At 42.2% G+C, this 24,047-nt stretch overlaps 1 protein-coding gene and 2 long non-coding RNA genes across 3 annotated transcripts in view; 2 read left to right on the plus strand and 1 right to left on the minus strand.

Annotated features, from left to right (window-relative positions):
* Positions 1–5,750, minus strand: part of LOC132249959 (uncharacterized) — a 44,749-nt gene extending 38,999 nt beyond the window's left edge. Inside the window, exons 1-2 of the long non-coding RNA XR_009461507.1 lie at positions 5,618–5,750; positions 3,375–3,454 (exon numbers count right to left, since the gene is read on the minus strand). This is a non-coding gene — a long non-coding RNA (uncharacterized LOC132249959). The remainder of the gene's footprint in view (positions 1–3,374; positions 3,455–5,617) is intronic.
* The window catches only part of MAGI2 (membrane associated guanylate kinase, WW and PDZ domain containing 2), a 1,249,850-nt gene that overhangs the window by 111,150 nt on the left and 1,114,653 nt on the right, over positions 1–24,047 (plus strand). The window lies entirely within an intron of this gene.
* The window catches only part of LOC132249960 (uncharacterized), a 38,137-nt gene continuing 19,927 nt past the window's right edge, over positions 5,838–24,047 (plus strand). Inside the window, exon 1 of the long non-coding RNA XR_009461508.1 lies at positions 5,838–6,026. This is a non-coding gene — a long non-coding RNA (uncharacterized LOC132249960). The remainder of the gene's footprint in view (positions 6,027–24,047) is intronic.

Here is a 24,047-nt window from a genome sequence, read left to right on the forward strand (position 1 = left end):
GGGGCTCCGCCACCCCTACACCCCATCCACTTGCCAACCGATCCTGGACTGGTCGGATGTTAACCTTCACTTTTCTACCAGCTTGTCCCGCCATCAGACTCAGGCATGAAGAGATTCGAGCTACACGGTACAGTTCAGCCTGCCCGTCCCTTTTCCTCTCTCTATCCTTCAGTCCTGCTTGGACCTCTTTGGGCCTTTTCGCCCCATCTTTTTTTAGAAGTAGTATTCTTCTAGGACTGGGTGGCCTATGGAGCTGCCTTCCTTTGCCCAATGCCTTCTAGGGGGTTCTGCACCCCTCCCTAGCTCTATTTCCCCTTACTCCCTGTCTCCACAGGGGAGTACAGGTATCTCCCTGCTTGCTACTTGCTGAGAGCTTGGGGCTCTCCCCTTGTTTGCCTCCAGCAGAGGCTTGCCCTGCCTCCTGCGCCGGCACGGCACAGCCTAGCTTATGCCTCTCCCCAGCAGGGAGCGTCTGGACAGCAGGCATGCTGCTTGCCCTCTCTCCCTCTCTCTCGCTCCTCCTTCCTGCGAGTGCTGGTAGGGTTTTTAAACTCTCCCGCAGTGACCATGCCAGCCGCTGCGATTGGCTCAGCTGTTTCCCTTACCGGGAACAACTGCTTCAATACTCGGCGTAATGGCGGCTCACGTGGCCACCGCCTCGGCTCCAGTTCCACCGGGTTTCCCCGAGGGCAAGTCTCCCCCTTTGGGGTTCTGCATGCCCCGCAGACCCCCCTCACCTCCTCTCATGCCTGTGGAGGCACGTCACCACCACAGTGAGATAGGCCAAAAGTCTGTATAGAGTAGGATGACCTGAAGCACTGCACCGAGTGGGTGCAGCCCAACAAAGGACAAGATGATAGAGCCCTAGTAAGAGCGGGTCAAGTGAGTGTGTTGGTCTAGTAAGGGACTGAGGGAGTGGTCCAGTGAGAGGTCAAGAGGCTGAAGTGCACTTAGAGGGACCTGAGGTCTGTGTGGATCAAGTGCAGCCCAGGAAGGGTTTGGGGAGTAATAGTGGATTTAGATGCTATCTGCATGGCCTGGGACACAGTGTAGGGATGGTTCAGAGCCATGTAAATGGCCCAGAACACCAGGGCCACAAATGGGCAGCCTCCCGAATTTTTTATCCATTTTCTTCAAGGCATAGCAAGTGAGTGAAGGCAGACTGCCCTAAAACAGGGTCGGGCATCGATCTTTTTAGGTGCCTGGGCACCTCCCTGTCACAGCTAGGCAGTCCAAAGCCTGTAGCAGTGCATGGGATTGTTCCATCTGCAGGACAGGACTTTGCACTTGTCCTTATTGAACTTCATGAACTTTCTTTTGATACAGTCCACCAATTTGTTGAGGTTTCTGAATCCTGTCCTCCAGAACATCTACTAGGGCTGTGAGAAATTTCGATGGCCATTTCATTTCAGCACTGTTTCAACTCATTTTGAGGTTCAAAAAGCAAAATCGAAATGAAACAAAGGCCATCGAAATAGCTTCAAAACAAAACAAGGCTAGTCAAAATGTTTCAAAAGTCAAAATATTTCGACCATAGCGCTGGGGATGGGAAGTCAGTCCAACTGGGCTGCCTTCCCATCCCCTGGACTAGATGAACTGGGCTGCCTTCCTGCCCCCCCCCCCCCCGTGCGATCTAGCGTGGGGGGGATGGGGAGTCAGCACAGCTGAGCTGACTCCCCATCCCCAGTGAAACATTGAAACAGCATCGAAACAGCCTTTCTGTTTTGATGGAATGGAACGGAACAACTCTTTCAAATCAAAATGAAATTTGAAATGGAATGCTGTTCTGTTGAAACATCGAAACCCAAGGTGAAATGGAACAGTGCCGTTTCGCACAGCCCTAATATCTACTACTCCCTCCAACTTAGTGTCATCTTGTAGAGGGTGCGCTCCGTTCCATCTTCCAAGTCATCAATGAAAATATAGAACAAAACTGGCCTCAGGACCAACCACTGAAGCATTCCACCTGAAACCAGCTGCCAACTAGACATCAAGCCATTGAGTACTACCCTTTGAGCCTAATGAGCTAACCAGTTTTGTATCCACTCTAAAGTCCATTCTAAAGTCCATAAACCCATACTTCCTTAGCTTGCTTTTGAGAATGTTGTGGGAGATTATATCAAAAGCCTTGCTAGAGTCAAGGTGTATTATGTCCACTGCCCTCCCTGCATCCACAGAGCCTATTGTCTTATCATAGAAGGCCATCAGGTTGTTCAGGCAGGGCTTGCCATTTGTTGAATCCATTCTGATTGTTCTAATCACCTTCTTTGCCTCCAAGTGCTTAAAAATGGGTTTCTGGAGGACCTGCTCCCCGATATTTCTAGGGACTGAGGTGAGGCTGACTGGTCTGTAGTTCCCTGGATCCTCCCTCTTCCCTTTCTTAAATATGGGCACTATATTTGCCCTTTTCCAGTCATCCGGTACCTCTCCTAATCATCATGAGTTTTCAAAGATAATGACCAGAGGCTCTGCAGTCATATCGGCCAACTCCCTCAGCACCTTCAGGTGCATCCTGTCTAGTCCTGTAGGCTTGTACACATCCATCTTCAACTTCTCTAAATAGTTCCTAACCTGATCTTTCACCACTGTTGGATACTCCTCTTCTCCCCAAACTGTGCTCCCAGGTGTAGTAGTCTGGGAGCTGACCTTGCCTGTGAAGACTGAGGTAAAAAGACACTCAAAATTGCAGCCTTTTCCACATCATCTGTCACTAGTTTGTCTCCCCCATTCAGTAAGGGACCCACATTTTCCCAGATCTTCCTCTTGTTGCTAACCTACTTGTAGAAACCCTTCTTGTTACCCTTCATGTCCCTTGTTAGCTGCAACTTGAATTGTACTTTGGCCTTCCTGATTTCATCCCTGCATGTCCAAGCAATACTCTTATACTCCTCACTAGTTGTTTCTCCAAATTTCCACTTCTTGTAAGCTTCCTTTTTGTGTTTTAGCTTATTGAAGAGTTCTGGTCTTCTGCATACAATAAATCAGCCAATTAATAGTGACAAGTGGAGAGATAACTTGAGATAGTCTGCATAGCTAATCATCAAGTCAGATTCCACATTGCAGTGGTTTTCAGTCCTTTCCTCCCTCCCTCCTTCTCCCACCTTAAGTACCTGGGAGTCTTCTGTCATTTAGCAATAGGGGGGAGTGGCACAATGGTAGCAGCATTTTGGCACTTGTTTACAGTCCCCACATTAACAGCCTGTGCAGTACTGAATCTAAAAAGATGCCTGAATTCAACATTTTTATCTTGAAGTATCCAGTGAACAAAAAGTCAGTAAATCTGTAAATCTCCCTTAGTAGGTGAAGTATGCCTTTACATACTTAAAGAAGAAATTTCTACCTAGCCCCAGGCTTGTTTGCTTAAACATTCTTACCTTGTAATTTTTTATTCTTGCCAGTGTAACTCATGATGATATTCATACAAAAGTCTAACGTCTTCCACTAGCGTAGAGATCTCGATTAAAAAAAAAAAAAAAAGCCTTCAGATTTTCCAGATCATTTTAAGATAGAACTGTTTTGACATTTCTTTGATAATTAAGTACCAAGATCTGGCTATTGTTATGCATAAAGCATCAGTTTTGGAATAGTAAAATGCTAATTATCTTAAGTAATATTTGGATGATTTTTATCAGATGGAAAATGCAATGGTGATTTGATTTTACTTGTATAAAGATTCCAGTTTCAGATATTCCACTTGCCAAAGCAACTTGACAGGTCAAATATTATTTTCTATTACAATGAATCATAGCGCTTTTGGAATTCATTGCAAGATTTTGATTACTTCCTTCTTTGGATGCATATGTATCTAATTCACAGAGATCACACTACCTTTGCCTTCTTGTTTATTTTGTTTAACTGATGAAACATAATTCATTAATTTAGTTTTCTGTTTGACAGAGAAGTTAGCTGACCTGCAAAGTATGTTACAGGACCATCTTTTTTCCTTGGCCTGGGGGGAGGTTAGAGGGTAGTTGCAGGCTGAGTCTAGTGGCACTTTTGTTTCCAAGGTTTACCTACCTAACTTTTTTCTTTTGCCTTGTAAACTAGAACTTTCAGACCCTTCTGCAAATCTAAGAGGGAAACCCATTAGCTTGCAAACAAATGTGTTGTTTGGGCATCTTTTCCCATTGTATTGATTGGGAAGAGCGGCTACCAATGCTTCTGTTTCTGCTTGGGAACAGATGTGCAAAGAGTTGTTGCTCCCACTAGAAGAAGAGTTACTACTTGCTATCAGCCTACTTCTCCACTACCACTGCCCCATCTCCTGCTCTGGAAAGGTTAACAAGCTTTTCAGCTGTCCAAGGAAAGGGCGAAGGAGAACCTTGCGAATGGTGGGACGACTAAAAGTATGCAGGGGGGCAGAGGAATACTTTGGAATAGGAAGTTTGACATTGAGCTGCACCTTCTGCCACTCATGCCATTCACATGGGCTATAATGGCATGGAATTAACATATGTAGGACTGAAAACTGGCATCTATGAAATGAATGCATTTGGGCCTGGAGGACATGGAAATAATTCTTTTTTTTTTCCTGTTTGAACTGGTCAATGAGGCAAAACTTAATGGAAATGTCTAATTTTATGCAAATTATAATATACTTATTTTTGTCAGAAACTATTGGCAGATACAGATATATGTTGCTGCTGGGTCCCATTATATGTTACTGGATGCTTATTTGGTCAGGAACATACAAGGTTCATTGAAGGTGTTCATAAGTTGTTTGCTCGATGTTGCATTCATTTGAGTGGGCAAGGAAATTCAGCATTTATTTTGCCATCAAGCCCAAATAAAATAGCAAATCTATTACAATGATGCTTTCTGTAAGTAAATTCTAGAGGTATGATAAAAAGGCTGTTTTTTTCCCTTTTAGCCATAACCTGCCATGGAAATCTTTCAAACAGTGATCTCTTTTACATTCCTTGATAACACTGGTTGACAAAAAACTCAGTTGGTTAGGATGTTTGTTGCTGTTGAGATGTATAGTACCCCAAAGGAGAAACAACTTAGATCTTAATAAATGCTTCATGGGGTAGGAATTCCTAACTGAATTAAAAATACATCTGAGCTGGTTTTTTGTTGTTGGGGTTTTTTTTTTTTTTGGTTTTTTTTTTTTATCAATATTAGCAAATAACTCCACCTCTGAACAAACTGTCTTCACAGCTTCCGCTGAGGGACAGGAGTTGCAGACACCTTTTTCTTACTTCAAAGGAGGGAGCTAGCATCTCCTACTACTGCTAATGGGAAGTTTTGATTTATCTGTGTGCTTAATGCAATTTATATTGAGCCCAGTGCAGAGGACCTTTTATGGTGCCCTCATGTTAATAAATGCTTGTCAGCTATAAAAGTGACAAGTATAGGATGTTCTGATGACTTCATAGGACTACTCACCAAAGCAAGCACAATGTCCAAGAACAGCTATAGGATTTGGTTAAGACTTCTGTACTTTACCTGAGGCTTAATCAGAGGTGTAGAGTAGACCCCCTGCACTGGGCAAGAATTTCATCTTGAGGCTCATATTTCTAATTTTCAGTTGATTTGCATTGATTTTATTATTTACACACACACCCCCTAACACAGAGATGATTGTTTACATATTTATATTTAATGAAATTCCTACCTTATCACTGCTGCTAGTAGAATACCAGATGATTCTGCAGTGCTGGACATGGGTGGAAAGACTCTTTTTTCCTCCTCCCTCCTCCTCATTAGCTCTATGGAGCCAGGAATTGCTGTTCTCTACAGCTGATTTGGAGTAGCCCTAACAGGACTTCAAAAGAGAAACAGCTGGGGCTTCTAACATTGTTTCCACTCCAATAAGTAAGTGGGGTTTCTGATCATACAGCTGTTACTTATCTTAGTTTCTCAGTGTAATCATACCAGAGTTCAGAAAGGACTGTGGCTGTGGAGGAAAAGCAGTTGAGTTATCTTAGAGACTCCTTTGATGATCTCTGTGGAGTGCTGCTGCTATCAGTCAAGATGAGAAAGTGAACGAGAGTTTCTGATGTTTAGAGCCTGCTGATGGAAAGGTTAGTCAGAACTATTTTGGATTAAGGATACTTTCCCTTTCCATTCCCACCCCTATGGATCAGAGAATAGAAAGTAATTACAAAAGAAACCTAAAAGTGTTTAGTTGCAAAGGGTGGGAGGTAATATTTTATATTGGGTGTGGTTGGTGAAGATATTTTTCTTAGTTTCTCATCTCTTAAATGGTACTAATAACTTTCTTGCTCTTTGTTTTATTTGAATTGGACGTTCTTGAGGGCAGGGAAGACTACTTCCTGTGTATATGACCAAAGCCCTTAAGATGCTGCTGTGTTCATAAAAAAAAAAAAAAAAAAAGTAAATGTTCTTAATTATATTAATCTCTTTCACAACCTGCCTAGTCAGGTGTCCATTCTTTCTTAAATCCATTGTGTGATACTTCACAGGGAATGGAATATACTCTTGGGCACATTGGCACTGTCCGTTTGAATGCATGATGAAATGTATATAGTGTAAGATAGAGGGGGCTAACCTTTTCAGTGGTGTGCCACAAATTATCCCTGCAGGCTCTACGAGTGCTATTCCAGTCCCCTTTGTCTGCCCAATCTACTGCTCTGTTTTCTGTTCTCTCCTCTGTGCTCCCTGCCTGAACTACTGCTGCTCTGCTTTCTCCCTCTGCTGCTCTGCTCTACCCCCTCCCTCATCTGTTGTGTTCCATATACAGAGGCTGCATGTGCCACTTGGAGTAGTCTGACCACCCCTAGTGTAAAATATCATTTTTCATTTCAAGATCAGTCAACACTGGAAAGGCAGTATAAACTCCAAGCCTCTTGAACACGATGTGGCAGTTCTGTTGCTGTTATTACTCCATGGGCTATTTGTACCAGGGATGATTAGCTGAGATCATCTAACTAACCACTGTTGGACAACTCCTTAAAGACTTAAATTAGCAAAGTGTATTGATAACTTTAAGTGTAAGTGGACATTCATATATAATCCTTCTACCGGGCACCAAATGCATCTTAAACAGAAATTGAATGAGCAAACTCTCTGCCTGTTCTACCTGGATTGGAAACTTTTGAGTATTTGTAAATGTGAATTTACATGCTATTTGGCTTACTACATTCTCCAAGGCTTTTATTGGGTGATGACTGAATGCTTTTTACAATGACAAGAAGCTTAATATCCCTTCCAGTGTGCTTGTCAAACTACTTGGCTAAATTGAGTAACATGTTTATAATTTAATTTGCTATACTGTAATATAGTTTTAAATCAGTTCTAGCATGGACTCCAGATGTTGCATTTGAATAGCAGTGGCATTTTTGCACAAGAACATCGGAAAGAGATATTTGAAGTAACTTCCTCAATATTGACATGAAGACAAAACTAACCACTGTTGGACAACTCCTTTAAGACTTAAATTAGCAAAGTGTATTTCTAACTTTAAGGGGACGTTCATATGTAATCCTTCTACCAGGCACCAAATGGCAGCAAAAAGGGTAGAGTCTACCTTAGGGCTTTTATCCAAATTGATTATCTTGGCTTCAGCCCCCACCCAGAAACCTGGGAAAATAACTTCTGCCTGGATATTCCAATATGAACAAACTTCTCCACTTGCGAGCAATATGCAACTATACCAGAGTTTATTAATGTGGAAAATGGAAATGGACAAACGATCAGATTTAAGAACCTCTTAAGCAGTAGCTCCCCTCAGCCCATTATGAACAGTTCAGCGCAGTCGGTAGGTTCAAAGCTCTCACTCAGTCGCACAGTAGGGTGGGCAGCGCAGTCAGTAGAGAATGCAGCTCTTAGCCCAAGGTTTCCCTTGTCTTACTGCCACTGGGCCACTGCTTAGCAGGGGACCACTCTTTTCAGCCTTGAATGTCTTGGTGTGGTTGGAGGATGCTGGTCTGTCCCTTGCACTGCAGGTGAGCTGGCCCTTGGGAGCCTCCAAAAGCAAGGATCTCAGCTATGCAATTTATGGTGATGGGGGAATTGCTCTCAGGCTTTCCCTCTAGCTTGCTCCTTTGGCCCTTTTGGCTAGGGGCAAGTGAGACTAGGGGGCATCTGAACTCCAAGACCTCTGGGCTTGGGGCTTGCACATAGGATGCTTGCCATGGATATAGGAATATCTTAAGTCCCAAGCTAAAGACTCTGGGGAAGGTAGGATACTTACCGGTGTTAGCACCATGCAGAGTTGAATGAGCACTGCTTAGTTGATGGAATTCAGAACTGATTTGCTTAATTTGGCCTGAGACAATTAAAAACAAAAAACCTTGCCAGGTTGTTTGGTTTTGTTTTGTCTTGGATCAAATCCGTTCCAAATGCTATAGACTGAGCAGAGCTCAGTGGCTCAAGTCTGTGTGGTGCTACCACTGGCAAGTATCCTCCATCTCAGACTCTTCAGCTTGGGGCTTCAGATACTTCAAAATCCATGGTAGGCATGCTACGTGCGGGTCCCAAGCCCGAAGGTCTTGGATTTCAGATGCCCCCAAGTCTCACTTGCCCTTAGACAGCAAGCCAAAGAAGCATGTTAGGGAGAAATCGCCCATCTTTTTAAAAATAAAGCATGTAGCTGAGATCCTACCATTGGGAGGAGGCTTCCACAGTGCATTGGACAAGTTTCCACCCTTAACTACACAATGCCATTCAAGTTGATCTTGGCTTGGTGATCACGGTATCTCTTGATCTGAGCCAACTTTCCCTTACAGTAGTAGCCCCCTTAAAAGCGTTATAGTTTTAGGTTTGGGTGCTTTGGCCCTGCCTTCTAACTTCTCTGATCTCGTATTCAAAACATTAAAAGCAGTTAAAACAAGTCATCACAGTGAAAACCGGTAAAAAAGTGTTTCACCCCCTGACCCACGCATACCAATAGTGGATATGCATATAAGAGAGACAACCTTTCTGTGGGGCTTATTTGGATACTACCACTGGAATCCAGGATTGGATAATGGAGACTGTCATACAGGTACAATAATAACAGGGTTACAGATGTATATTAAAGGATCATTGTTCTAAAATATAGATAAGACTCATGTTTTGGGGTTTCTAGCATAAACATTCAACAAGCATGTTTCTAGTAAATGAAAAATTCAATTTTTATTATTTTTTTAATTGAAGGCTAACAGTTGAACCCTAATATTTAGTACCATTCCCACATTTAAGCCCTGGACTCTGTCTCATATGCTCATAAGGTGCTTTTACATAGGGTGAAGGTCTCACGAAGCCTGAGGTCCATAGCAAGATCCTTGGGTGACCACATTGTTTGCTGAATTTTTTTTTCCAAGCAGTTTCTGCCAAAGTCACCAACAAGCTTTGAACAATGTCTCTTGTGCTTCTGATTGGATGATATACCAGTCACAGCACTGAGGTTGAACTGAATGATGAGAGAAGTAGTAGTTTTCAGCCCATGTTGTAGTTTGGACCAGAAACAGACTCCCTGTGAGGAAGGCAGAGCTTTGAAGAGAATTGCGTTATTCCTAAACTTAAGTAGAAAAAGTTGTTAAACTAGGTTTTTATGATCATCAGGCTGCTTTGGCCAAACAGCATATAGTAGAGCTGTATTTTTAAGACCTTGTTTGTAACATCTAATTTTGCAACTTTTAAAACATAATTATTTTTTTTATTAGTACTGTGAGAAGATAAAATAGATTCTTCTGACTTAAATATGTCCATTGAAATTGCTTTGTGTAGCCACCAATCAACTTGTCTGGTGAATGCTAACCTAGTCTGCTTTGGAATCAGTATGCTGGGTGTGTGCTGTTTATCGGTATCCTAGATGTACGACTCTATGCCATTACCAGTCTGTTTACTTGCAATAGGAGGACTAAATAGCTATTTGCATCTCAAATGCATGTTATCCCCATAAATGGGCATTAAGGATGCTCAGCACAAATAAGATCAAGCTGTTTGCAAGCTGTATGTTTTGGGTGAGAATTTGAACCTCTTAGTTCTGATATTTGATCAGAGTAGTTAAGGAAGGATGCAAAGTTCACTCTGTCTCCCACCTCCTTCCCAGGTCCAAGCAGGCTTTCGGCGGGGAAAGGAACTTTATGACTAAAAATTTCCACTCAAAAAATAGGGCTAGGAGTTTAAATTGGCCCAAAAAGTGATGGTGTATAATGCACTGAATAGTTTATACAGTTGCCTTGCAGCTGTTGAACGTTTGATCACTATGAATTCAGATGGGATTTTTCGGTTTTGAACAGTTTACAAGGCAAGAGGTGTGGATCTTAAATTTCATGGAATGGCAAAATTTCCTTAAGCCTCATAATGTTTATGTATGAGAGTCTAGTTGGAGACTGAAGTATTGATTTCAAACTTGGATATTCTTTTTCAGAAAGGCAAATATTTCTCTTAAGATATCAGAACAGGATTTGTTCCAGGTGCTGGAATGATCTCATGAATTTTATTATCATGTGCTTTATTACCATTCTGTGCTTGTTTTGGGCATAACTAGAATTTACCTGTACTTTTAAGAACTTTGGAAACCAGGTCAAGGTAACTTTCTGTTTTTAAGTTACCTTTGTACTTGTTCTATAGCAACAAAGGATTCTGTGTATTATTTTTTTAATTAATTTTATCTTCTCACTTTGATTCTCATCCACTTGCTTTTCCAGTTTATGCATTGTTATATTCCGTGACTATGGAAACCAACTATGATAAATATACAAATAGTAATTATAAAAAAAAATGGGAAATAATTGTGTTCTCAGCAGTACCAAATCAGCACAACATTTTTCTGTTTCAGCTGGGTTGAAGATGACAAATTAAACTACAACTACTTTGTAGTACTCATTACACACTGCAAGCAGAATTTTAAAAATAAATGACAGCTATGGAAATGTCACACAAGTTACTCCAATTTCTTAAGGGACAACACTGGTTTTGATGCAAGCATCCTTTGTAAAGAACAGGGAAAGAAAAGTTCAGCGATGACATGAAATATGAACAGAATTTTGTGATGGTGGCAGCAATGTAGTTTGGTAACAGATTAGCTACTATAAATGTACCAACTGCTGGGGGAGGGGGAGGACTGCTGATAATTTTATAAATGTATTGAAGTAAGCTAATGTGTACCAAGAGTACATTAAAGACACTTTCAAGAGTCTTTGCCACTATACCTACAATGCTTTCAATGATCTGGTAACCAAGAAGGATTTAGTGAATTCCCTGTACAAGGATTACTGCCTGTGTTCCTGTGTAGTCAATAAGCCAACTTTTTAAATTCCTTGAATATATTTTTTAACTCTGAGAGAACCATTAGCCTATGAATTCATATTGTTGCAGCACTTAGGATACTTACGTTAGTAACAGTCAGGTTGATAACATGCTTCAAACCCTTTCCATAGCTAGTTAAGAACTAAATTAAGTGTGTATGTGTGGTATGGGCATAGGAGTTTTGTGTTTTAATACCTAGATACATTTTTAGTTCAAGATGGTGATCTCTTGCTATTCATTTATGCTATGCAACATGAAACTTCTAATCTTCCTTCTTTTCTTTGAACTCCACTGCAGCAGAAGATGCCTCTGCTGTTACTCAGTAAAAATGGTCTAATAATGCAAATGAACCTTGGTCACTCTCACACAATTCTTCAGCGAAGGAACCTCTACCAAACTTGTACTCACCAAGAGCTGTAACTTGGTAGCAGCACTTACCTTAACTTTGGACTTCAAAACATGGGATTCACTGCATTCTGAATCTCGCCTCAGTTACTGTCCTTGATGCCTTGGACTTGTTCTGATGACCTTCTAGACTTTCTTTCCACCCTGCTTTATTCTGTCACACCAACTATAGGAAATGATGTTATCAAGGTGCAAGAATGCACATAGAATCTTATCCTTTGTCACCATTCACTTCCCAAGCCTCCTTTCAAATCTTTGAGAAATGTTTCCTTGCATTGCTTGACTATTACGATTACTCCTTAGTCCTGTCACCTTAGCTTAGTGGTTTCCAAACTGTGTCCTGTGGAACCTGGGGTTTCCCCATGTAGAACCCCTGGAGATCCAAAGAGAGTGGGGGTAATAGCGGAGTGGGCCAGGAGGCTGTATGCCCCCATTACTGGGCCAGGCCAGCTGGTTGCATGTCAGTTCAGATGACCTAGAGCTGTGGGTCGGGGCTCTGGCAGAAGTAGTGATATGAAAGGGTTACATAACTTTAGGAATTCTGAAAATCACTGCCTTTGCTCATAGATTGCATGAGCTTGGAGCCGTTCCCTGTATGGGGGACCTTTCCCCTTGAGTTCCTTTGGACTGCTCCTAAATTTCTACCCAATATCAACTCTCTCTCCTTCTTTAATAAAGGAAGTTGCCTTTTAAATTCAGGAAAGAATTGGGGGAGGAAAATATCTTTTAATCTGGTTGCAGGCCTGCACAAGTGCTTGAATATGTTGGCCTCTGCCACTTAGTATACTAACAGGGTTTAAGGTGGTATTGTTTAACAGAGCGTCCTGTTGCATAAATGGAGGGCTTTTGGTTTTTAGAGTAGAAATCTTGTCTTGTATTTCCTGGCCAGCCCATATATGCCAGTGTTATGTCCTAAGCTATCTATAAGTAGTCTTGGATCATTGTGGGGAGTCTGTGTAGAAACTGTTTGGTTTCTTATAGGACATGGGGTGTGTGAGTTCATGTGTCTCTTCTTTTACATATATTTTTGTAAATATAATGAAATAGTAATTTATATTTTAATTTACTTTAGGAATGAAAAAATTGTGCTATTCTTTGCCTCTTTTTTTCCACAAGCTCACTGTTGTAGTGTTTTCTGCTCGGGTCAAAGATCAAGTCGTCTACCTCACCACCATTGGCATTTGTTTATGGTCGGATGATCTATTAGAGCGATATTCTTTGTTATGCGTCTCTGTAAATGATGATAAAATATCTTGCTCTGCCTTAGATGGAAGCATTTAGAGATGTATTCTGTGATTCAGCTTCACCTCAGAGATGCTAGCATAGCCTTCATTGGAGCACAAGGATTTCTTGCCCGTTTAAAAAGAAACCTGACAGAAAGGGGCTCTGTATTATGTTGTAAAACATCAGTGGCACTGGCACTTGACCTCTGTATAAATATTTCAAAAGCCTTTTTGCCCCAGGTGCCAAAGGAACGCATAAATTGAGACATCTGTGGGAAACTGGTCACTGGTGTTATCACTTAAATATTGAGAGTTCTTCTCATTTTTGTTAATGTAGACTGCTCACTATTCACTGGATTTCAGTGGTCTTTTTCATTCCTACTTGTGATGAGCATTGCCAGGCTTATTCTATTTGAAGAGCTATAATAGTCTACTGAATGCAGGTACTAAACTGTGACTTCAGGACATAAAGGGGTAACATGCAATCTTTCTCAGAATCCTCAGATAGGGATTGGAAGGATTTTCTAGGGCTCAGTTAGGAATTTCAGTGCATTCAGGACACAAGTGGTGATTCAGCTTGTGGGTATATACAGACATTACATTTGGCTAGGGTTAAGCTGACCCAATGCTTCATTGTACAGGCATGCAAAGGGCTTAAATTGCCAAAAAATGGCATGGCCACTCTAAGTTCATGCACTTCCTAAGGTGAACTGGGATTGAGATCTGATTAACCTGAGTTTGCAAACATCTGCACATGTTTGTAGTGCAGCCCCAGGGCTGGGAAAGCTCAGTCACTCAACCCAGCTATTTCCTGCCCTTTTCCTTCTCTCCTCCCCCCATTCTGACTGGGGATATTTTTAGCTGCCTGGCACTCATCCCTTGCAGACTTCCGCCCTCCCTACTCTGGAGTTGCCAAATTGCCCCCATGAACCTGCCCGCCCCTTCTCCCATCCCAAGATACTTATACTGGGCCCCCTGCAGCAAATGGCTGCACTTGCCACTCCTGCCTACTCCACTCCCAGTCTGCATTCACGTGGCTTAAAATAAAAATCATGTGAGGGTAGAGTGGGTGTGGTGAATGGCTGCATGCACCTCTTTTAGCAAGTAGGTGTTGTATGTTGTTTGCTTTTGTTGGAAAGGTCAAATGACACTTGTCCCTACATCAGCATTCAGAGGAGAAGCAGGTGGTGGGGGTACTCCTCGCACGTGTGCAGAAGGCAGCTGCCACAGGGTTGCTGGTGTCACGTTTTTGTTTTGTTTTTTTGGAGAGTTGGCTTGTGGTGCCTCCTAATAACAGGTAGCAATATGCCTGAGCATAGCCATAACTGAATACTTCACCGTCTGCAGCAAATGAGGGAGCACTCAGGAGCATTTTCCCAACAAGTGTATTGAGAAACAGTGCTTGATACTGCTCCACAGCCCTTGGAAGTAATCATTCTGCCTGTGGAAGTTCTTAAACCTCCAAGACTCCTCTCACCCCATGCTACATACTGCATATATTTCCATAACTTAGCTCTTGGTGTTTTTTGAAGCTGTCACTTTTCCTGCTTCAAATTATGGTGCTTGGGGAAAACACAATTGCATATATACACAGAGAAAGCATACCTTCCTTTCCCCTCTCAGTGGTTTGACAGCTGTGTTGATTCAGTGGACTTAGTGAATTTGCTGAAAACCTAATGTCCCTCGACTCATTAACATGGTGTCAGAACAAGGTTCTAATGTGGTAGGAGGATGTTGTTAGGACTTTGAGTGCATGCCACAACAGCTTAATTCCCAGCTGCTTCACTTTATTAGCATGAGCTGTTAAGATGTCAGGGGAGTTTTCCCTTTTAAATGTTGCTGCAAACTTTGGTAATTAAAGAAAAACAGAAAGCACTTTTCATGAAAATAGAAAATACAGACAGTGAAATCTGAGTTGTTTGGATTTTTCAAGTACATGCTAGAGAGCCATAGACAATCATGTTTTGATACAGCAAGACCATTTTTTTTTTTTTTGTAGGCATCTCAAAGAAGCATGCTTCCTCCCTTTTTAAAAGCGAATATAGTAATTAACACTGGGCTAAAGCTTTAAAACCATTTCCCATGCTTATCCTTGCCTTTTTGCCTGCCTTAACTACAAGTTTCCAAAGAATCATAGAAGCTTAAAAAGTCACTTACCCTTAATTACAGTATTTATCAAGACTCCAGTGGTATCATAATTGTGACTTTCATCTGTTCTCTGGAGCCAAAACAAGGTGCTTCTAGGCTGCTTCAGAATTTAATGGCCGACCAGACTTGTCTGAATTCATGTTTGCTCTACAGGTTTTTAAGGTCACATTTTTTAATTGAGAGAACTGTGGTCCTTTGTGTCGCTTCACTCCTTGCTTTTTGGATGATGCTTTCTGCTTTTAATGCTGATGTCTGGAAATGATGGGCTGAAAATATGTCAAGTTGTGTTTTGAGCTCATGAAAAGTCCACTCATTTTAGTGGGTTTAGAAACCATTTATGAAAAGGTTAGAGACCCAGGTACATTTCCCTTTTTTTATTAAAAAAAAAAAAAAATGCGGGAGGGGGAGGGCAAATATTTGTCATGTCATGCACTTTATCACCTACATTCTGGCCTCTACATAATCAATTGTGGGCTTTTAAACCCCAGCCAGCCAGCTATGGAGCAAGACTCCAAGGCTCCTCCATTAAGCACTTAGAGTCCCATGAACAGTAGGAGCTGTCTTTTCAATTTTGGTACACTTTAGATCTAAACGGTAGTAAAGCTGAAACTTGGTTTGGGTTTTAAATGTCCTTAAAGTTCTGCTGCTAAATGAAGAGGCGGTAGCTGTGTTAGTCTGAAGTCGGGCACAAGTTAGGATAGGGTTGTGCCTTAGAGGCAACTGGTTCACAGAAGCCTGAGTGGTTATAGGCAACAGCTTACTTCATCACATGCTATAAAAGCATCCGACAGAGTAGCATCATAATGAAAATAGATGCGATGATTTCCGTTCCTTTTTCCTAAAGGTATTTGATGTGTTTGGTGATGAGCAACTAGGTTATATTCAGGTTGTGGAAACAAATCCCTAGGCAGAATTAGGTTACCCAAGCATCAAAGTAATCCAGGATGCTGCTGATCAACAGTTGGAGAACTTAGTGGGTACTTGCACGTGGGACTTTGTAGTTCCCTAAACACTTTAAATTTAGTCTGTTGCATATGGGCAGAAGCAACCTGGTTTTAACAGGCGGGCATCTAGTTCCCAACTAAGTTCCACTGTGTGTGAGGCCGAGTGACCCCAACCATCTGTTGCAGTCCCTTGTGGGTCTGAATTGGGTAGATATTTTATAATTTCCTACCCTCCCTCTTTTTTTCCTGCCTCACCAGCTGTCCTCAGTACTCTGGGCTCTAGATCCAAAGTCCCTAAACTCTCTTGAGGAGGCTAGGAGTTCACTCGCCATTACTTTTTATCTTGTGCTTGGGAGCTCACTGTTCAAAGTGGCAGGGTGTTTGTTAAGTTCTGGACCAATACTTTCTTAGGTTTTGTTTTAGGGACAGACAACAAGAACAAAATTTAATCGGACATCAGCCCTGGTGCTCTGAAGATGTTGATGGCTTGTAGAATAGGAAAATTTGGGAAAGTTTACATATACCATGAATCACTTGCTATGAATCATTTAAGTATTCATGGCACTACTAAGCAGCTGTAACCTAAATTAAACTAACTATATGGTTGGTTTTCTAATTAAGGTTAAGGTTGTGGGAGTCAGAACATCTAAGCATCCAAAAGATCCACTAAAAGCCATGGGATTTTAGGGCTCAGAAAATTGCCTGAAATGCAGTGTACTTTACAGGGCTTTTGTCCTTTAGGAGGAAGATTAGAAGTAGTCTTTGAAATGTTTCAGATGCCTTTTGAATGCTTCAAAGGACCAACTGTACAAATGTGCATGCCCTTTGAAGTGTTCCAAAAAGGACAGAAGTATTTCAGCACTTGTTTATATCTGGATGGGGACAGGGGACCCATCAGTCTTCCAGAATCCCACAGTGCTACACTCTTTGTTCCAGACTGCCCAGCCACTGGGTCCTGCTTCCAGGTCCTAACTTCTTCTGGCAATTGGGGCACTTGGACCAAGCACTGCTGCCAAACCTGTGCGCTTCCTGCCACTCGTTCCCACCATACTCCTGCTGATCTCTGGGTCCCCTGACTGCACTAGTGCTGGGCTGTCAAGTCCCAGTCTCTTCTACTGGTCTACTCTGGTGGGAGGGAAGAAAAGTTTTTTCAGAGGGTTTGGGAGACCCCCCTCCCCATTCCAGCTAGACACCTAATGACCTCTCTGCTCAAGACCATCCTACTCTGGTCCTCTCTCTGGGTGCAGGGAGCAGAACAGCCCTGATAGTCGGCTCTGCTCCCCCCACCCTGGCATGGTCGGATGAGGGATGGATGGAGCCATGAGAGCTGCAGCTTGTCGTAGGCCTGTCCCCAACTCCTCTCTTTTTTTTTCCCTTCTTCACCTGACAACTGAAGAGCCACAGTTGCTTGCAGTTGCAGTCATTCTGAAATGCTTCAGATAGGTACAGCCTGGGTGTTGCTCCCCATGTCTCAACGGAACTTATTGAAACAATTTCCACTCCTGTTACATTTGGAAATATTTCAAAAGCTACTTCTGTCCATACCCTCAGGATGTCTTCTTACCTCATTGATGCAGTGTTAGCTTTGCTGTTGAGTTCAATGGGTGCAGGACAAATTTCCAAGTGTTTTCTCTGTATGATGCTCTTCTGTTTTTAACAGTTTTGATGACATCATACTTTATAAAGTAAGATTCTTATATAAACATAAAGATGGCTCATAAACTAAGGCACTAGAAGATTTGAAGTGTGAATTGATTTTTTTTTTTTTTATTTTTTTTTTTTAAGTTGGATTTACTGGCGCTTGCTTCCTGGGAGTAGTATAACCTCTGCCTCCCATAGCTCTTAACCTCCAGTCATGTGTGTTTTGACTTTTTAATTTAATTTGGGAAGATTATTATAATTTTACTTCTTTCAATTTAATATTCTAGTTTTTAAAAGAGAAATGACAGTCTAGCTGCAGGTGCAGTCCCATTCAAGGCCATGCCTATAATAATGTCTCCTCAACTGACATTCAAGCTTTTGATATTTAACTGTAAGATGCAGTTACAAGGGATGCAACCAAGACTTGGTGGGTGTGTCTATGCATTCAATTAATGCACCTGAAGTTTTTCTTTGCAGAAGATTTGGGCACATTAAACTGCCCCCACACACATGTGAATGTGCATCCGTCATGAGCAATTTTGCTTCCAATGGGAGCAGTTCACTCCAGGGCTGCTGCTGCCACCCAACTGCCCCCCTGCAGCAAAATAAGGGGAATACTCAGGGCACTGCTGCTGCCTGGCCATGGGGCATTGCCCCAAGGCAGCACCCCTGAGCTGGGCTGCAACCCCGAACTCCACACAGGAGACTTGAATAAGCTCTCCCCACCCCTAGGCTGTAGATATGCCTGGTGAGTATTGTTGAAATCAGTCCATAGCAGTGCTAGGATAGGAAGGAAGTCCTCATATACTTATTCTAGAGAGAGCTTTTTTTTGACATGTATACTGCCTGTGCTGCTGTTATAGGATGTAGGTGTGGCTAGATAGCGAGGGCACACCACACATGATGGGAATTCACTGGACAGGGCCAGAGGTGGTTATGAAAGCTTGCATTTTAGCTGGACATCCTAACACACAAACACGCTTTACCTAACCCATCCTGCCCTGAAATGCACACAACAGGATCCTTGCCCATATCTGAGTGCAAAATTTGAACCTGATTTAACTGATCCTTGCAGCCTTCTTTTGAGTTCATTAAAAAAACACATGGTGCCATAAAAACCAAAAGGAAAAGAATGAGTCAAAGCTTAACTGCTTAGCTGAACTGAGATCATAGAGGATCGTTTTCCAAGGCCATGCAGTAGTAATGGCAGAGATGGGATGAAGGTTCTGCAGGCAGAGCGGTGAAATCCTGGTCCCACTGGAGTAGGTAGCAAAAGTCCATTTTGCCCTTGGTGTGATATAAGATTCAACTTCTAGGAACACTGCTCAATGCTCCAGAGTAGTAGTGTAATACCAGTGTTGTCATCCAAAGGTCTTGTGTACCCAGTGATTTGTCATGCCTACAGAGTAATGATGGATGTCCTACAACCATGATTTAGTTAAATATGTATACACTGTTCTATATCCATAGACTATAATATATGCCTATAGCCAGTCCTTTCTTTCAGCTGCCAGAAGCTCCTTGAGATGTCAGTGCCCTGCCTTTTTCTCTGTGTTCCCCCCCCCCCGTTTTGTTTCTGAGTCAGGAAAACAGTACCTTTTGTGCTGAACATCATGAGGAGGTGGAGGAACCTGAAGGCATTCTCAAGGCACAGCTACTAAATTTAGGCTTAGCACAAAATTATTGTAGAAGCTATCACTTTCTTTTAGGCCACCAATGTCAAAAGAGATGGTTGGAGCATTCACCCAGGATCTGGAAGACCTGGGTTTAATTCCCCCTTCTACTTGTGGGGATCCCAACCTAGGCTGTCTTCTGGAATGTGTATAAGCCAGTGGTTAAGGTGATTTGGAGGAGGACTGTGACTCAACCCATGCTCTTGAAGCTGTTTCATTTGAAGCTGTGGTGTGGGATATATAAGGAATTGATGAATGAAAGGAAGCAATAATAGGCCTGTCTCTCCAGACTGATGGAGCATTCTCTTAAGCCAGAGTTGTGCATTCTTGTCCTAGCTCAAAGCACTCTTACTCTTGTATTTTATCCAATAGTTGTTTCATGTATCTAGTCCTTGGAGTAGGGACTGGAGCCAAGAACTTGCTATGGCTGCTCGCTACACTGTTTTAGAGCATCAGGCTCCCTCTTGCTTGCTGTGCTTGGCCTGACATTTTCAGGTTCCATGGAAAATAAAAGAGCTTGAGTTATGGGGAAGAGGGAGTGTTGCAAGGGGCCAAGTCCAGAATTGTCTATAGCCTGATATAGCGGGAACAGTCTTAAGCGCTCTCAGTGCAAACTGCAAACCCAGAGGAGGGACTTGTAAACCCAGGCTTTCCACATTGATGGGTCTTCTATCCGATGAGCTAGTGGATGAAACTGGAGTGCTTCCATGTCTGACCTTACCTTTAAGTGACTTTTTTTTTTTTTTCAAAATGGGGGGAGGGAAGGAAAACAGGAGGTTGTGCATCTACCTTCAGGAGAGGGTTCCAGGCTGTGAGTCTTAAGTGGAGGGAGGTGCTTGCTGACATTGCCATTCTCCATGCTTAAGGCACCTTACTTGGCAGTTTTAAGTATGCCCGTGTTCATAATTGGTAGGGTCGGAAGGGACCCGAGCAGATCATCAAGTCCGACCCCCTGCCATAGGCAGGAAAGAATGCTGGAGTCAAATGACCCCAGCAGGGTGAATATTTAGCCTCCTTTTGAAGACCCCCAGGGTAGGAACGAGCACCACTTCCCTTGGAAGTTGGTTCACGTCACTTCCCTGTTAGCTACTCCTGGTGGCTTTCAGTTTAGTGTGCTCTTTTGTGCTCTCTCTCTCCTTGTCCACTGACTAGGCTCTCTGTACATGACAGAAGTAAGTGTTACAACTCCCAGTATTGTGGTGTTGATCTGGGCCACAATCTGTAACGTCTGTAGGGCTATATGAACAGTACAGTATAGCAGAACTCCTCCTCACTTGAAAGTGAAGTTTCTGAAAGGAAGGCTAAGTACTGCTCCAAGCAGTTGAACTCATGCCATGGTGAGTGGTCATTTCTTTTTAACCTCTAGTGGTAACAGATGTCCTTCTTGCTCTTTGTAAAGGCTTGTATGGGATGTGCAACCTACCAGTTAAAAGCGGCTTTAAGTGATTTTTAGCATTTGTGTTTTGCCTTTGCAAAGCACACTTCAGCAATTCATAACCTGTACTATCTAGTACCATAGGGTGACTGTACATGAACAGCAAGGCTGCTCCAACGCACTGTAATTGCAGTAGGTCAGAGCAGACTCAGTTAATCGAATCTGGTAATTACTGTGCTCCAGCAGTCTCCAGCGTTTCGTGTATTAGTGCCCTGTGCCTTTCGTGTATTAGTGCCTTAAAAAATGGTGGCAAAGATGTTTTATCTAAACCTTGTTCAATGAGCTTTAGATAATGCCCCTATTGCCATCTTTAAGTGTGGGCATGCTGATGCACAAGACGTCCAGGCTTTTGGAGCCACTCTAACTTAAAGCACCTCACCCCCACCCCAGAGCACATGTTTAAACTCCCAGAGCTACCATGTTCCAGAATATACTTTTGCCATCCTAATTTCCTCCCTGTGGTTTCTAACTTAATATCTGTTATCTATCATGAACATATTGTGTATTTTACTGAAATTAAGAAAAGAAATAGGGAGCATAAAGAACCATCACCTTGCCTTCTGATAGATGGTTTGCTTTATATAACTAGTGGCTTTTGGCAGGATTTGATCAATAAAATCTTCTGGATTTATGATCATATAGTCTTTTGCCTTCTTACAGAGTAGAACTTGCTTTTCAAGTAGGCATGATTGGGTCCAAGTAGCTGAGTTGACTTCCTAAATTAAACCTTTATTTCTCTTCTTGACTGAAGCCTTCTTTATAATATGTTGTTTTAAGGCAGCCATATTGCAAGTCCAGGCCTGTTGACCATTTAGACCAGGTACAAGTGATAGGTTCTCCAGTAGAAACTGAGTGTACAAGTGTTCGCTTAGTTTCTCTCGGGAGATGTGCCTAGGAAGACATCCTGGAAGATCTCCCATGTGAGGAACTTTCTCATGAGCAAACACTTATGCTTCCCTCCTGGTCTGGTTCGGGCAGCAAGGCAATGCTCCCTGCACTTCTGCAGACTGGGGACTTCCCAGTTGAGAGCCATTGTCCCACTACACCAATCCCCTTCCAGACTGCTGAAGTTACTTTGTCTGAAGTCACAGACTAGTCTGGGACCAAAGGGGAGCAGCAGCAGCTGTTCCCTGCCTCTCTTTCCCAGACCAGGCATTGCCTGACTTGGGAAATAGGCTGGGAGCTTTGTCCTATTGTTCCTGCTGTTCCTTCTGCTCAATTCCCAGGTACCTATTCTTTTTATTTAATGTCTTGGGCCTTTTTATTTTTTTTGTTTATTTTAAATGCTGGATTCCATGTGTAGATGCTCTCAAAGGAAAAATACTTCTCCTGTAAGGATGTTGGCTTCCAGAAATTCTGAGCACCAACGCGGCTCATGCTGTTTTTCAGTGCTCTGATGATCAAGCCATTCATTTGAAGTGCCTGAGTGGGGATTTAGGAGTTGCAGTTTAAGTGCCTGTTTCTGAAAAGAATTTCAAGTGGGAAATTCAAGAACCCTGCAGCATGTGTTTAATGCCTATTATGGGCAGCTTTTGGGGGGCTAGGTTCTTCTCACTTCAGGTGTGTTCTAAACAGGTTTGATAGCCCTAAAATTTTGGGAAAATAACATATTCATATATTTCAAAGCCAGCGGGTTCTTTAGATCATCTCGTTTTCCTGGCTGGATAATTCTATAAATTACAAACCACATGCTGCTGCATCAGAATGGAATGAGAGATTGATCTTGTGCACTGTAAACTAGAAGGGTATATATGGCAAGGCCACCTGCAATGAAAAAGGCTTGCTGCATTGACTGGAATAGGTCCGTTGCATTGTGATGGACAGTTGATTTGTCTGCTATAGGACACTGTTTTGTACAGCTTAAATCCTATGTCATGATTTCAAAGACCTTTCTTTCTTCACGAATTTTCCAGGAAGACACTGTCCTGTTGAATCCCAAATTTAATACCCATCAGCATGAATTCTAATGCAGTTGGAGGTCTTGTGGTATGGGATGTATTGATGGAAGGTTCAACAGATGAACCGAAGGACTGGAGAAGTACAGAACTTGAATGTACTGATAGAAAAGTCAGGTCTTTGTGATAAGTCCTTTGGCCGCAATTTTAACCACAGCTAGGTAAGGATAGCTTACACTGTAAAAAATATTCACTAAAATCAAATAGTTTTGGGGGGTTTTTTGCAGACTGTCAGATATCCTGGTCCTGTTTTGCCATTTCCATGGCTATGTTTCTCTAGTACTAACCCTTTTGTTGTAAAGAGTATCCAAGGGATTTTTCTTAAACTGTTTTAACTTACCTGCCTATAATTGGCCCATTATCGGTTTTATGACATGACTGGTCAAATTTTAACTTTCCATATCATGCGCTCCTCCTGCCTCCTGTCATAAGCAGCATCAGTCTGAGATCAGATTTGCTAGCCTTCTGTCATGAATCCTCTGAGATCTTAACTACTTACTCACAGATTTTCTGTAACTCTGGCTTATCCTTTCCCAACTTTTGCAAGCTTACCTAATTCCATTTTATAACATTGAAGATTATGCTCTTACCCTGAAACAAAGCAAAGGGGACTCTAAAGCAAAGGACAGCGAGATTAACCCAGAGAAATGCTTGAGTTTACGCTGTGAAAGAGCAAGTTTACAGATCAGTTCCTTCAGTTCATTTAAGTTGTAGGCCTAGGATGGAATTAATTGGTGCAACTGACTTCTATCTTTTGCACCTGATGACATGAGAAATGGATTGGATTGGACCTTGGCTGTAACTAATTCCAGAAAAATTGACATTTCCAAGTGATTAAGAACAATATGTTAAGGGGACTAAATAGACTATAATTTAGTCTTTATTCCACAACTAAGCTTGGAAGAACAAGTGTCAAGCATAATTATTAACAATATATATTCCTTGCAGCTAGGATCAAGGGATTTAGTCCCAGTGCTTGCAGAGCAAACTTCTGAACTTGGAAATGACAAAAACACCTTGATCAGTATAAAAGCATTAAGAGGAATGGAGGAGTGTTAACCAATTTATTCTAAGAGGATTAGTGAAAGCAAAACGATTAGACAAGCAAATGCACATGAAGAGCCAAATTCATCCCTCCTGTAAGACTGCTGAATTGATTGGTACAATGTTATTTGTATGATAACTTTTCAGATAGCAGCAAGACTTTCCTTTCCTCCTATAATATGTTCCTAATGCAGCAGTTATGGTACAACTAGGGGCGTACATTAGATAGAGGCTATATGTTACGCATCTCTAAAACAAGGTACATCTCACTTTTCAATGGACTGGTTCAAGTGGCAAGGGCTCTTAGACTTGTCAGTTGTTGGATGTCCTCATACCGAGATGCTGCAGTGTTCTCTCGGAGTCTGTCTTCTACCTGA

The sequence above is a fragment of the Alligator mississippiensis genome, chromosome 4 (assembly GCF_030867095.1).
Source record: "Alligator mississippiensis isolate rAllMis1 chromosome 4, rAllMis1, whole genome shotgun sequence".
Lineage (NCBI taxonomy): Eukaryota > Metazoa > Chordata > Crocodylia > Alligatoridae > Alligator > Alligator mississippiensis.